The sequence below is a fragment of the Taudactylus pleione genome, unplaced genomic scaffold (genome assembly GCF_031769625.1).
Source record: "Taudactylus pleione unplaced genomic scaffold, aTauple2 ptg000120l, whole genome shotgun sequence".
Classification (NCBI taxonomy): Eukaryota; Metazoa; Chordata; class Amphibia; order Anura; family Myobatrachidae; genus Taudactylus; species Taudactylus pleione.
Genome location: NW_028284522.1, coordinates 10,786,394 through 10,803,297, shown reverse-complemented (window position 1 = coordinate 10,803,297; position 16,904 = coordinate 10,786,394).

Below are 16,904 nucleotides of genomic sequence, written 5' to 3'. Positions count from 1 at the left end.
GAGCAAGGTATGCGATAGTTGGGTTTTGGTATATGGGATGGAGGAGGGTTTGGATATGTAGAGGAGTATAGTTGGTAGTTATGGATCCAGATATACTGACTTACAGGGTGGGGGGAAACTATTGTTGGGGTTTTATTTATCTTTTGATTATTTTGTTAACTTCTTACACAGTCATGTGGTCTCATATGGTTCTGGAAGCATTGGGTTGTCATTTGGTGTCTGAATTTGGTGGCAGGCTTGTCTCTATCGCATGCGTACTGCATGTTAATTCGCTGGAATCATAATTTCTAATACAGAATTCTGCAGGACTATACAAAATCTATGATTGAGCTCTATCTGAGTAAGCTCCGGGACTCCAATTAAATTGCATCGCAATACAGGTGCAAACTATAAACTTTGAGTATCACACACATTTACTTTTTACTGGTATAGCCAGGATTTTTAGGATCCACCTCCTTTAGGTTTAACAGAAAGATTTTATTGTGATATAATTGATATATTCACTAATAGGATATTTTTCCAGGGCATATTGCTATATGTGGGATGTTTAACTTTATGAACTGTCTTATTGCTGTTTTAAAGATATTAAATATATTATCTTTTGATTTACTTTGAGTATGTGATTTTTCAGAAAAAATACTATGGGAGGTATTCAATTAGGCTGCGAAAAGTCAGAATCGGCGACAATGTATCGCCGATTACATCATTTTCGGCTATTTCAATTGTCCCCATATTCAATTTCAAAGGCTTTTCACAGGTTCGAAAAGTCTTTGAAAAAAAACGGGGATAACTTTTCACCATGTTTTACATGGCAAAAAAAAGTGCAGAATTGGGGTTTAGGGGTGCAGGCTTTAAAAAAAATAGCCTGCATCCCTTGGAATAGCCCCTAAAAATGAACTGTCTCAAAAAAAGTTTAAAAAAATAGGGACACCCCAAAAAAATAATTTTTATTTTGAGGTACAAAAAAACAACTGGGGAACAGTGTTTAAAAATAGCAAAATAGGTTCAGGGGTATTCTGTAAGTATGCGGCAGGTGTTTTGTAGAATAGGCTATTAGCGGCAGGTGCATTTTTGCAGAATTTTTAAAAAATTAGTTTAGAGACTTAAAAATATGCTAGTACCCATTTTCATGTACCCCAAATTTGATGGGAACAATTTAAAAAAAAAAAACCCTATGTGCTCTTCTGCATCACTTCTTCAATGTCGTGAAAAAACACCTGCTGCGGCTATTTAAAAATGCATAACACATTCTGCAGGGCTAAACGGGGGTACCCACAGTAGTCCCCCATTTCTGAACATCATTAGGGGGGTCCCAGGATGAATTCCCCAAAATTCCCCTATTTTTCCAGATACCTCTCCGCAGGCTCCTGTTTTTGACGGCTCCAAATTAAATATAGGGATAAAGCGGGCACACGCCCGATACTTTATCCACAGAAAAGCATGGACTTTTCGCTCCAATATTGAATACAGGCCTAATTATCTGTGTCTTACCTGTTTTCCAGGTACATTTGTTGTGCTTCCACAAGCACATCTTGTTCTGCTTCTGCACTACACATTTATTTCTAATTTTGTTTTTCTATGTATTATTTAATATTATCCTTTTCTATAGTATATTGTGCAATGCAAGTTTATTAGCGCTTGTTTTTTTTTGTTATTAGTCCTAGCCAGGCCATGCTTCACCATGTTTAATGGTGTGTGTCCTCCTGCTATGCAATTACCACCCCAACTGGTTCTGCCTGGCACTGGTTAATGGAAAATAGGGGGACCACCACTCCAGTTTTCCACCTGATTTTTATGGCCAGAATAGGCTGAAAGGTTCAGGGCTGGTTGTGGATTTAAGGGGGACCCCACAGAATTTTTTTTTTTTTTTTATTATTTCATTGTGTAATACCATAAGAAGCCTGCAAAATGAAAACATTTTTGGACGGGTTTACCATCATGTTAAAATTTCTTTTTGCCATTAACTTTGAATTGAAAGTTCAAAACTGACGGCATTTACACCTGCAAAATTTGCCTGACATTAACATCAGGTTTCAATTGAAGTTAAAAGTCGATGGATGATAAATATGTGAATTTTGCAGTTGGAAATCCTGTCAATGCTGGCCAATTTAGATCAATTTTAAAATCGATCTAAAACTGATTTTTAGTAAATTTACCCCTAGAAGTTGTAGAATAAAATAGGTATACAAAAGTGCCATTTTATACTGTTGCTTCAGTCACACTAAATAACCTCTCTTTGTTCCATGTCGCAATGTCTCAGCAGGCTGACCATCTTTTTCACTCAAAATGTGCATATTATTTTCATAAATAAAACAACTGGGAGAGATAAAACTGCATTGCTCATGTAATACCCCGATATGCAAGGTATTATGCCTTACATTGTGTGGCCAATTCTCAGCAGTCTCTGCAGCTGCTCAGGAGGTCAGGAGCACGTGACATGACCAGTGTCAGACAGGTGTCAGTTGGAAGGGAGCAGCAGTTAGCAGTTGAAGTCCTGAGGTAACAGACCTGAGCATCTACCTGGCAGCAGACAGGAGCGGGCAGCAGCCACAGATGTGATAATCTTCAGATGGAGCACCGGGACTGACTGGGAATGGAGAGGCAGTTATCCCTGTCACAAGCCGTGGCAGTGGCTTGTTTCCCACCGGCTCGGGACCTACACTGACTCAGAATCCAGTTCCGCTGATTACCAAGCACCGGGGATGCTGCAGAAAGTGACTCATACTCCATATGCTGCTGATTGGCTGCTCCTCCTATTTGTAGCTTCCAGATTCATTCCCCCCACCTGTTATAGAGTTTCCTCCTACAGCTCGGTCTGGTTGTTCCAGCTATCCTCCATGATTGTCTACACTTCAGCCGCTGCTTCTATTTACCACTCTCCGTCTCCCTCCACACAGCCTTCCAGGCTTCAGCAGGTAGCTCAATTAATCAAGATTGTTGTTCCACTCTGCTCTGAATGCTGTTAGCTTGCTGTCTGTTTTCACCATCCACATGCTGTGCTCAGTGTATGCAGGCTCAATCCTTTGGGTCCGTGCTTCCTCTGTATAATCAGCAGCTACAGCTTTCTCAGCCCTACTGTGTGTAATCAAACTGTACATTTACACCTGAACTATTCACCATCCACATGCTGTGCTCAGTGTATGCAGGCCCAAGCCTTTGGGTCCGTGCTTCCTCTGTATAATCAGCAGCTACAGTTTTCTCGGCCCTACTGTGTGTAATCAAACTGTACATTTACACCTGTACTATTTTCAGCCTGTGTTATCCTGCCCTCCTGGCAGGCAACTCATCTATCCAAGTTATTCTGCCCTCCTGGCAGGCAACTCATCCAGCCAAGAAATCCTGCCATCCTGGCAGGCAACTCATCTAGCCAAGAAATCCTGCCCTCCCAGCAGGCAACTCATTTAGCCAAGTAATCCTGCCCTCCCAGCAGGCAACTCATCTAGCCAAGAAATCCTGCCCTCCTGGCAGGCATCTCAACTAGCCAAGAAATCCTGCCCTCCTGGCAGGCAACTCATCTAGCCAAGAAATCCTGCCCTCCTGGCAGGCAACTCATCTAGCCAAGAAATCCTGCCCTCCTGGCAGACAACTCATCTAGCCAAGAAATCCTGCCCTCCTGGCAGGCAACTTATCTAGCCAAGAAATCCTGCCCTCCTCGCAGGCAACTCATCTAGCCAAGAAATCCTGCCCTCTTGGCAGGCAACTCATCTAACCAAGAAATCCTGCCCTCCTGGCAGGCAACTCATCTAACCAAGTTATCCTGCCCTCCTCACAGGCTACTGTACAAACCAAGTTTTCCTGCCTTATCTGGTGAGACACTTTTCCATAACAATCTCACAGAGTCTGCCGTGATCCTGAGCAGAGGTTGGAGGATATCCTGGTGTGCCAGCTGAGTGGTAAGCGGAGACACTGAACCCTTCGTGAAAGCTTCAGTCAATCGGTCAGCAGGTAGACTGTGAGCCTCAAGTCCGTAAGACTGCATCTAGCTACCTTCCACCATTCTAGTACCAGAGCAGTTGCCCTCAGTACTTTTCTATTAATACTGGAAGGCATCCTATTAAGAAAAACTGCCAGCCCAATTGCTACAACAGTTAGAGAGAGAAGTAACACAAAGGAGACTTCAATTGAAATATATTAAGTAGCAACTCAGGCGGAGAACCTTGCTTTTCATTGAACCTTAGATACTCTTTTATAGTCAACAACCCGGGCAACGTTTCATGCACGAAAGTGAGACTAGAGCTGAACAATTGTTAAGGTAGTGAGCTCAGATACTGGTTTTAAAACTATATTGAGTTAGTTCAAGGAACAGATAAGACTGAAAATTGGACATATTAATTAGTGTCTCGCAGGGACATATAAAGTGTGTTAATAATACGACTGATTCAGTGTTTAATTGGTTATTATTTTATGTAGTGTTGTATGCACTAATATTTTCAATTTACAGGGTCTAGTGAAAAGCTTCAGTTGCCGGTTCCAGTTTATTTCCTGTAAAATAAAAAATAAGAAGGTGTTATTGTCCATTGGTGTGCACTAAAGTTACAGTGATTGTACCAAATTAATAATTTTGTTTTGTTAGGTATGCAGTCGGGAAGCCGGCAGACCTAATCCCGACAGCCGGCTTTCCGACTGCTTAATCCCGGCAAGGGTTAAATGACAGACGTCTAAATCTAGATGCATGTCATTTTACCGATGCCAGGAGACTGGCGCCCGGCATCCCGATTGAAGTGATGCCGGGTGCTGAGTGCAGACAGCAGTGGGGAGGGTTATGAGAGGGGCTCCCTGAGGGGACTTAGGGTTAGGTACCCCCCCAGGAGGTTAGGGTTAGGCTAGGGGAAGGGAGGGTTAGGGTTAGGCACCCCCGGGGGCAGGTTAGGGTTAGGCACCCCCCCGGGGGACTTAGGTGTAGGTGGCAGGGAAGGGGGGTTAGGATTAGGCACTTAGAGGGGGGGATTAGGGTTAGGCACTGGGGGGAAGGTTAGGGTTAGGCACCCCTAAGCTAGGGTTAGGGGGTAGAATTAGGTTAGACAATACTTACCTTGGATGATCGGGATTTCCTCCTCTGCCGGGATGCCGCTGTCGGGATTCCAACTGCCGGGCATGGGTTCGGCGGTAAATCTTACCGATTCTGTTTTGTTATGCTGGGTATACACTGGCCAATATATTGCCTGATCAACTGATCGGCCAATATATCTACTGGTCTTCGGCCAGTATGTACAGACGGTATGTCTGTGAACGGTGTCGTTCACAGACATATCGCATTGGCTGTGTTGCACAGCCGATGGACAGACATGTCGGCAGACATATCTGTCCATCGGCAAGTGTGTATGGGCAGTCTGCAGGCTGCCCATATGCACACAGCGGCAGCTGCGGGGAGGGGGGCAGCCCCGCCCTGATCTGCCTCCCTGCTAGCGGGACCTGCGGCTTATGGATAGATGATAGCCGTGTATGAACAACTATCATCTAAAGATATATCTGCAGATCACTCGATCTGCAGATATATCTTTCAGGTGTGTACCCACCTTTAGATTTAGAGAGACAAGTCTGATTGTGCTAAAGTACTTGTACAATTTGTCCAAATAAAAGTGACTTATCAGTTCAAAGAATTTGTATTTACTCAAGTGGGGAATCTCACCTCTCAGGTAATTACTACCACAATTCCTACTCCACAGCACTTAAATCGGACCACAACTAGGCGATTGTATCACTAACATACATGGACCACTCGAGCTTGTGACATTTGTACATCTACTTATTTTCACCAAAAAAAACTGCTTAATGCTATTCTTCACCATTTGTGCAAATATGCTAATTAGAGGCAATTGTACCAACTTAAGCACCCCAAACAGTTACATTCTGACTAATCAGGCACTACTACATTGATCCCCAATGTTACTGCATCTTCTTGTGGGGTTCAGGCTGATTTCCCCAATTTTGACACCACTTTCTGCCTGTTTTGACTTTGCGTGTTGCCGTTTTCACGTCTTTTGGAATTGAATACGGTGAATAACGGGGCCGCGCATGATAAGTTTCTGAGACCAAAAGATGCGATGTACTGTAGACGAAAAGTCCAGCAGGCAGCTTTTCCTCACTGCAAGTTCCATTATGCTTTATCTGCGACTTTGTAATGGTGCAAAACCAACTTCTGTGTGGTTAATATCACAGCGACTCAGGTGCACTGTGAGCAGCTTTTTGTTGCATCTGTGATGTGCTTATGCCACGTATCCACTAGACGATATATTGGATGTTTTGAACGATAATGACATCGTTATCATTCATCGTCCGCAATATCGTCCAGTGGATATGCCATCAACGACCAGTGATGCGTGCTCCCGATGTTCGTTGACGACATCTTTCATCGCCCGTACTTGCAGGGCAACCTGACAATATTGTCAGGTTCTGCAAGTATGGGGATGAGGGAGGGTAATGTCACTGAATGATATTGTGAACGATATCATTCAGTGCGGGTGCTCAATGACGTTAACAACATTGAGCACATCCACTGCTGGGATCGCTCATGTTGCATATCGTCTAGTGGATAAGCGACATTAGATTCAAGATTGAAGGAAAAATACAGTAAGATACTTGTTTAAGACCATTTCATGCCGGGCGTTTCAAGTCATAAAGATGCTCAGTGTACGAGGACACATCTGTATAGGAATTGGTATGAAATACCGCCATCCCTCTGGCCGGCAGTTTGAATCCCATCCGCGGCAGGCCAATAGAAGCAGAGACCCCGGCAGCAGAAGCCCGACAGCACTGGAATTCCAGATCATCCATAGGTAAGTAAAAACTAACCTGACCCCGTAACCCTAACCCTCCTTAGTGGTGCCTAACCCTAACCTCCCCCCCAAGTGCCTAAACCTAATCCCCCCTGTAAGTGCCTAACCCTAACCCCCACTTCCCCGCTGCCTAAGCCTAAGTCCCCTGGGGGGTTGCCTAACCCTAAGTCCCCCCCGGGTGCCTTAAACCTAACCCTCCCCCCCCCCGTGGCTGTCCGCTCGCGGCGTCCGGCATCCCTTTGATTGGGATGCCGGGCGCCTGTCTCCCAGCATCGGGAAAATGACAGGCATCTAGATATAGATGACAGCCATTTAACCCTCGCCGGGATAAAGCAGGCGGGAAGCCGATTTCCCAATTGCATCCCATATGTATATCATGGGTTATATTATTTTCATGAAAGTAGCTACAGTATCAAACATTTTTGTCCCCATTTCTCTGTTTTCTTCTTATATTTGTAGTTTTTTCCTAATCACTAGAATATAGACAACATTATTTTCCTTAGCCCTTCTGTGTAGGAGATACCTGTCTATTTTAATCCACCCAATGTTTGTTATTTCTAACTTGTACAGTATCTAAAAAAATTTAACATTAGTCAAGATTTTTACATAGGTGTGACAGTTTTTATTTTGCTTCTATATATAATTGTAATTTTTGTGATGAAAGGATTATAAAATGAACATAAATATTGACAGTATTTTGTTATAAAGCAACACGATGGGAATAACCTAATTATTTTAGAATAACGTTTGCAGGTTTATGCTTTCTGTAGATTGATTTACTGGCATGTCTATATCCATACTAGATTAATCAAGTAAACCCAATCACAATTATTTTTTTCTTCTTTTTTTTAACCTGTACCTTAATTGCTAAGTATTGATTTCACATTTACATGCGTTAAGAATAGAGACATTTACTCCAATGTTCCCTGAGCTTGAGCAGGTCATTTAAAATCTGATAGCCTGTCAGATAATGGCTAAAATGTGCATTCACTCTGTCTCATGGGAAAAATAAATATGTAATGTTAAATACAGTAATTACCTTTTAATAAAACCTGACACTTTACACTCTTTAAATAAAAGAATTGAGCCTCATTGGGACAGAATCCAATAAGCTTTTATGCTCCAACAGGAAAAGATTTAAGATTTAGTTGAAGATCAAGAGCATGGACTCTGTTTTTATTAACATTTGGATATTTTCCCTAGAATTATGTATTAATAAGTGTGGAAACAGATAGTGTATAGATACTAGTCATACTTTTGCACGATTATAATGAGTCTATAATGCTTCCAAAATTCAAACCAAAATACAGATATAGCCTGAGGTATTATACTGCATTGTTACTGGTGTCTGCACAGCAAGACATAAGTTTTGAGATATTCTGCATAGATACATGACATTTGAAGTAAATGGTAATGACAAACAGTAACTTGTATTGCAAGTAAAACTCCAATTATTCCCTATTTTTACAAAACAATGTACCACAACCTAATACTGTTGTTGTTATTAGTAGTAGTAGTAGTAGTAGTAGTAGTAGTAGTAGTAGTAGTAGTAGTAGCAATCATCATCATCATCATAATAATAATAATAATAATAATAATAATAATAATATTACTTTTTAATGTAAACAACAAAACTTTGTTTCCTTTCAATATTTATCCATTCTGTGAAGTGCTATTATAATAAATAATTATTTATTTAGCTCAACATTTGAAAACAGAAGTTACTTTCATAGTTACTATTGCAGATCATAGCAAAACAATAAACAATGAGGCATTTGATAAAAAGAAAAACAAGTGAAAATGATGTCCGATGAACTCAGAACTAATGCTAACCCTGCATTGACCAGCTTAGAGCAAGTTTCTGCTCTCACTGGTATAGTGATAATGAACTCATCACTTGGACTGGTTGGGGAATTTGGAGAAAGAGTCATGATGCACCTTACAGAAATATTTATTTTGTTAGTGCCAGTTCTGTGTGCAACTTATTATTATTATTATTATTATTATTATTATTATTATTATTATTATTATTATTATTATTATTATTATTAATGATAATAATATTAATAATAACAATTGGGCAAAAATACAATAATAAAATGGACTGTGTATTAAGAAATGTACAATTTACTGTATAGAAAACTCACAAATGACACGCAGAAAGGGACAGTAAATGCGGGCTTATTGAGATTCTTTTCCAGAGCAATGCCAAAGAGACAAACTCACAGTGGAGCTGTAAGATAAATAATAAATTCAAAGAATTTATCTACTACTGTGCAGCAATTTTGGAGAAGTATTGAAATGTCACTGTTTAATCGATGTACTAAAGAGATAGAACATTCAGCTGTATTGGGAAGTTTAGTATAACGTAGTACTAACTGTTTCCCACCCCTTTTGCCAGAGGTGGGTCTTGAAAGTGGACCATCAAAGCATTCAAAGTGCTTTACAGTATGATTTTGTCTACCTTTGGTTTCAAAACTTCATATTTTACTAAAAGTAATAAAAAATGTATAACTAGAAATTTGGTAAATGACAAACCCCTTATAAATGTTACAAATGGCCCAGTACCCTTCCAACATTACATGAACTCAAAAGTCACATGGAGCAGGTCATACTGTGTGTTTGCAAAGAAATGCTTATCTTTAGTTCTATGAGCAGGCACAGGCTGACCCAATCAGTTTACACTTTAGTATCAGTTATCCCAGGGACAGGCACAATATTTCAGCTCAGAAGAGTTGGCAAAAGTGGTCTTCCTCTTTACAGGTAAACTAATGGTGCGTACACACTGGGCGATTAAAGTGGACGACTGAACGATAACGATATCGTTATCGTTCAGTCGTCCACTTTATCGTCCATTTTTAACACAAAAAAGATGAACGATGACGACGACGCGCGTTCCCGCGGGTCGTTCGTCATCCTCGTTCATCGGGCTGACATGCAGGCCAACCTGACGACCTCGTCAGGTTGCTGCATGTCAGGGAATGGGTGAGAGAGCCCGGCGCTGAACGATATCGCTAATGATATCGTTCAGCGGCTGTGCTCAATGTCATGAACGACATTGAGCACAGCCTGCCGGGGACACACTAGACGATATCGCTCAGGGAGCATATCGTCTAGTGTGTATGCACTTTAACTGCATACATTGCATAATGTTGTTGTGTATGTTTTTCACATGTCTACAGCAATATCTTACAACCGCTGTTACACTCATTGCTCCTATAGATACAAATTCTTAAGCTGGGCATACACGTCCAGATAAAATGCCTGTCAGACCGACAGACATTTTATCTGGCAACCTGCCAGCCGCAGATGTCCGCCGCATACACTGTGAGATTTCTCACAGTGTTTTAGCCCAACATCTGAGCCGCCCCCGGGGGAGGAGACATTTCTTTCCAATGGAAGGAACACAGGAAATGTATGTCTGTCGGCCGTGGCTGGGCATACACTGCCCGATGCGGCCAACATTGTACTCATAAATATTGCATCGGACGGGTATGCTTGACATTCCATCATGCCCAACCGAATGATATTTAACCCTCGGTCACCCGTGCACACGCTACAATTATCGGGGTGATCCGCGGATATCCTGCGGATCTCCCCGATAATTGTAGCAAGTATGGCCAGCATTAGTAATGTCCTCATCTAAGGTTGCATGTTTACTTGGAAAGACAGTGAATGCACAGTATATTGGTAAAGTGAATACTGAATTGTTCTGGCTGATGCTAAGTAATGCAGCAAAATAAATATTAAAAAAAGTTTTTAGCCCAACTGCCATATTACCTTTTATGATTTAAGAAAATTAACTTTTGCACATTTACTAATCTATAACACGAAATTAACATAAAATCTCCATCTGCAATTTAAAACAATGAAACAAAAATAGATAACTAGACTTTGGTCCCATATCTCAAATCATAACATTACATACTGATCTGTTCGTTAGAGGATTGCGTTTGTATTTAGCCCCATATTTTCAATCCCAGACCCCTGTTGTTGTAAGAGCTGTATCTAATTAAAATTCTAGGCATGTGTTTATTTAGCTGGAAAAGATAATGGATCATTTAACACATTTACTTGTAAATTAATTTAAATATAAAACTGTCACTGGAATGAATTTTAAAGGGCTGGCAACCACATTATCTAATAAGGAGACTAACTAAATACCTTTTTATAAATGTTGTGTTGATTCTGGTATGTTTTAATTAGAGATGAGCGGGTTTGGTTTACAGAGATCCGAACCCACCCGAATTTAGCATAACCGAGTCGGACCCAAGTAGGCTCGGATGTTCCCGCCTTACTCGGATCTCTCAAATCGAGGTAAAACCATAGAGACATAATCTCGCTGTTCGCGAGCTTTCGTCTCTATGATCAATGTAGTATATAAGGGACCACACGGTGGGCGCCATTTCACTCTGGCTGTGGAGACTGAACAGGGAGGGTGGGCAGTGTAGGGCTGGGAGAGGTGCTGGTGCTATCTGCTGTGTCCTGGGCTGGTGACTGCTGATCCATTCTGGTCTCTGGTCATGGTGCTGTCGCTGTCACTGTGCTGTCTGCTGATCCATCTGGGCTGTCTGCTGTGTCCTGGGCTGGTGCTGCTGATCCATTCTGGGCTGCTGTTTTCATGTCTGCTGTGTCCATCTGGGCTGGTGCAGAACTGCAGATACATCTGGGCTTGTGCTGTGTCCATCTGGGCCCAAAAATATATAGTCAAAAAAAAATCAATCAAAGTGTCTTTTATATTTTTCTTTATGTGTGTGCGTGTGCATGTTAGGCTTAACCGCAGTACCGCACAACCGCCCAACTCCAGTCATGCTAAAAACAAAAAAAAGCAAAGTGTCTTTTATATTTTTTTGTGTGTGTGTGCGCGTGCTTGTTAGGCTTAACTGCAGTACCGCACAAGATCCAAGGGCAGCACAGATGGTGTAATGGTTAGCATTACTGCCTCACAGCACTGAGGTCGTGGGTTCGATTCCCACCATGGCTCTAACTGTGTGGAGTTTGTATATTCTCCCTGTGCTTGCATGGGTTTCCTCCGGGTACTCCAGTTTTCTCCCATACTCCAAAAATATACTGGTAGGTTAATTGGCTACCAACAAATAAAATTAACCCTAGTGTGTTTGTGTGTGTGCATGTGATAGGGAACATAGGGCCTGATTCAGAGGTGCTCGCAAAAAGCGAGCGCTCACTCTGAAACAGGGCGGGCGCTGGTTTTTTAGTTGCGGCCTCTTGGCCACCCGCATAGCTGTGGGTTACCACCCACAGCTATTGCGAGTGGCCAGGATGATGGTCGCGATGGTCAAGACCATCACTACCATCGGACTTGCGATGAGACCCTTGTGGTAGGGTCTCATGGCCGCAAGCCCCAGAGAGCTTCTGGCTCTAATAGAGCCAGAAGGTCTCCCACTGACATCACTGGTGATGTCAGTGGGGCCGCCCACAAACGACAGGCGTTCACATGGGAACGCCTCCATTTGTAAAGCCACCCCCCGTCACGCCAGAATGGGGTGAGCTGTCGATCAACGCTGCGCGTGTGCACTGGGCCACCATCGACCCACTTGCAAGCGAGTCTGAATCAGGCCCTTAGATTGTAAGCTCCACTGAGGCAGGGACTGATGTGAATGGTAAGATATTCTCTGTAAAGCACTGCGGAATATGTGTGCACTATATAAACAAATGGTAATAGTAATAATAGTAATAAAAATCCAGCCCAACTCCAGTCATGCTAAAAACCAAAAAAATCAAAGTGTATTTTATATTTTTCTGTGTGTGTGTGCACGTGCGTGTTAGGCTTAACTGCAGTACCACACAAGATCCAGACCAACTCCAGTCATGCTAAATACCAAAAAAATCAAAGTGTCTTTTATATATTTCTGTGTGCTCGTGCACGTTAGGCTTAACCACAGTACCGCACAAGATCCAGCCAGCAATGCCAGTTGCAACCTAGTGCTGCCTGACTCCAGTCGTGATCAATCGTTGCTGTGGGGCCAAGTTCTTCTTGAGCTGACAAAACATAAAAATCATCATTTGTCTTTATTTCTAATATTTTTGTAAGTGCGCACAACTGCACGTGTGTGAATTTTGTAACCGCGCCTTGGCTAAACTATTGGTGATTGTGACACTGCTTCAAGACTGCAGAAAATATGGAGGGATGTCACATGACAGGAGAGCAAGGCCAAGAACCACATGTTGTAGCTGCCGCCAGCAGTGCGAGGCCGTCAACTTCCTCTCCTCTATGAAGGTCCATGCCCCAGGGCTTAAGTCACGCCATTGATATATCAAAGCAAGTTTTACTGAAGTTAAGAAAAAAAAATTGAAAGGATATTTGCCTATAGATAAACAAAAAATTGGCAATATGCCATTCACTACACGAAGTGGCAAGGAAAGGATAAGGCCTTGGCCTTTCTCTGTGGACTACTGATTGTGATAGCCCTTCTGCTTGTAGTAGTAGCGATGGTGGTCCAATTAAAAATGTGAAAGTTGTTAAGACAGCTCCAGAATAACCAACTGTGGGCCTAATTCAGACCTGCTTGCGAGTGCAGGATGCTCGCAAGCGGGTCGATGGTGCCCTAATGCGCATGAGCGAGACCCACATAGCGACAGCCAAGCTGTCGCTCGGGGTATCGCACCAAAGGGGGCGTGCTGTTGATGGTAACTGACAGCACGCCCCCTTTGGTGGGCGTGCCGGGGGCGTGGCAGCCCAGACGGAGGCGTTCCCATGGGAATGCCTTCCATCTGGAGCCGGCCCCACTGACATGACTAGTGATGTCAGTGGGACTTGACCATCGCGACCATCATCATGGACGCTCGCATATGCTGTGGATGGTAACCCACAGCTATGCAAGCGTCCAAGATGCCGCTCCATTTTTAGATAGGATGGCCCTGATTCAGAGCGAGCGCTCTGGTCAGAGCGTCCAGCTCTGAATCAGGCCCTGTGTGCCCTGAGAAATCGAAATCACAAATCCCCAAGAAGAGTGCAAGTGTGTCCGTGGTTGCCATGTGTGAGCCCGACCTAAATACTAGTGTAATGGAGGATCCTCCAAGTTCCAACATTTGTGTGCCCCCTGTAAATGTGGGGAAGGGCAGTCAACATCTTGCACACGTAATCATTGAGGATGCTTCTGTGGAATTGCACATGGAGGAGGATATAATGGTAGTTGAAGGCTCTAAGGATGATGAGGATGTTGATGATGAAGATGTTGGTGAAGAGGATGTTGATGCCGAGGATGTCCTTTATGTAAGTAACGCAACAGCTGTTGCCCATGGTTTGAAAAAGCCAAAGCCCATTGTTGTCATGCCGGGACAAAATACAAAAAAATCTACTTCTCACATGTGGAATAATTTCCATCCCGATCCGGACAACAGTTGTCAAGCCATATGTGCCCATTGCCATGCAAGAGTGAGTAGAGGGAGGGACCTAAACCTCCTAGGAACCTCCTCCTTGTTACGTCACTTGGAGCACATTCATCAAATATAAAAGTGTACGTCACCAAGTTCCAAAACTCAAAACATAACAAGTCCAGTGTCACCTACCTGCTCCCTCTCTGTGAGATCCAAGCGCCTTCAATCTCCAACACCAACACCTACATCATCAACATCCTCATTCGTCATCGGAAGTAGTCCTGCTGCATCCAATGTTGGTATTCGAAGCATGATTGACTCCTCTCCTATCCGTGATTCCTCAGAAGGATCCTTGATGACTACGCCTGTTGCTGCTGCTGTTGCTGTGAGTGGATCTTCATTCCAGAAGGGGACAAGGAAGAAGATTACGTGTAGCGTATCCTCCAAAAAACAATTAACTGTCAAACAATCATTTGCAAGGGCAAACAAGTATGACAGTAATCACCCATTTGCACCGCAGATTACTGACGCCATAACAGCTATGCTGGTATTAGATGTGCTTCCAGTATCCACCATTACTACAGTGGGTTTTCAACAGTTAATTAAGGTCCTGTGTCCTCGCTACCAGATCCCTTCTAGATTCCACTTAGCTAGAATAGCAATTCCAAGTCTGTACAAGGACATTAAAAAAAAACCTTATTAATGTCCTCAGAAATGCCATTGTACCCACTGTCCACCTGTCCACTGATATATAGACAAGTGGGACAGGGCAAACTAAGGATTACATGAGTGTGACAGCCCACTGGGTAGGTGTGTTGCCTACAATAGCAACAGCAGCAGCAACATCTACCAAAATACAGCGGATACAGAGGCAGGCTACTCTTTGTATAAATGGTTTCACTAAGAGGCATACCACTGAGAACCTGCTTGTCGAAGATTGCATGACCAGCAGGTACTATTAAATTTCCCTTCCATCAGCTGAAGCAAGAGGTAGTAACTCGGTGGAATTCTACGCTCTATATGCTTCAGCGGATGGAGCAACAGCAAAAGGCCATCCAGGCCTATACAATGGACTATGACATAGGCCGTGGAGGGGGAATGCACCTTACTCAAGCGCAGTGGAGAATAATTTCCATGTTGTGCAAGGTTCTCAAACCCTTTCAACTTGCCACACGTGAAGTTAGTTCAGACACTGCCAGCTTGAGTCAGGTCATTCCCCTCGTCAGACTTTTGCAAAAACAGTTGGAGAAACTGATAGAGGAGCTGAAACAGAGTGATTGCGCAAAGTATGTTGAACTGGTGGATCAAGCCCTTGATTCACTTCACCAGGATCCAAGAGTCGTCAATCTATTGAAATCTGAAAAATATATTTTAGCCAGCATTCTGGATCCTAGGTTTAAGTCCTACCTTGTGAGTTTTTTTCCAACAGACCAAAAACTAAAACTATGCAAAGAGCTGCTGGTCCAAAAATTGTCAGCTGCAGCCGCATGTGAAACGCCATCATCTCCTCCTTCAGTTTCAACAGCTGCCAGGAAAAAACTAAATTTTCCTTACAGAATGCCTGCTGGTCATGCAGATCATTCACGAGAAAATGACATCTGGTCGAGCCTGAGAGAACTGCCTACTAATGACATGTCTCCTACCATGACTATGTGTGATACGGTTTCCATTCACAGAATGGTGGAGTACTATTTCAGATATAACATCCTAATAGACATGTCAGACAGTCCCTTTCAGTACTGACAGGAAAAAGAGGCAATTTGGAGTCCCATACACAAACTGGCTTTGCATTACTTAAGTTGCCCACCCTCCAGTGTGTACTCCGAAAGAGTTTTCAGTACAGCTGGCAACCTTGTCAGTGATCGACGTAGGAGGTTACTTCCTCAAAATGTGAAAACGATGATGTTCATTAAAATGAATTACAAATTCCACGAGGAAGACCTCTACCAACAATTACATAAAAAAATTACAGAGGCGCCTATGGTGGATTCCAACGGGGATGAATTAATATTGTGTGAAGGAGAGAATGTACACACTGATGGGGATGACGAGGACGAGAATGAGGACAACTTGTAATGTAAAGCCAGTTTGTGTATGGGATCATTTTCATTTCCATGTCCAATGCACAATGGCAGCTTGTTTTATGGGGGTCCAAACAAACCAATCATGTCAGCCACAATTGGCGGTCCTTGTCGCTGAAATGATTGGTTTGTTAAACTGTCCTGTTTTGTATAAAACATAAGGGTGGGTGGTAGGGCCCAAGGACTATTCCATCTTGCACCTTTTTCCTTTCCATTATGTGCTGGTTGGGGCATTGCTGCCTGACATTTTAAATTAATGTTATGGTTGGTTTAGGAACCAATGATTTTTTTTAAATTAATTTATGATTAATTTAACAGCCAGGGGCTGCACCCAATAAATTGTTTTAAAATGAATTTATGATCAATTTAACAGCCAGGGTCTGCACCCAATGAATTGTTTTTTGATTAATTTATTATCAATTTTACACCTTGCTGTCACTGTCATCGGCGTAGCTATGCAGGGGTGCTGTGCTCCTGTCTATCGAGGGACTGCTGCCCAAAATAATAAACAATTTTTTTTTGCATGTCAGCCACTCCTGTCATCGGCATAGCTGCGCAGGGGTGCTGTTGTTCTGTCTGTCAAGGGGCTGCATGAATATTGCAATGAAAACTTTTTTTTAAAGTTATTGGGTTACAAAAAGGTTTTTTTTTAAATCTTAAACATAGCAGAAATGTTATCCTAACAGCTTATGAAGTAAAGTTATATGCT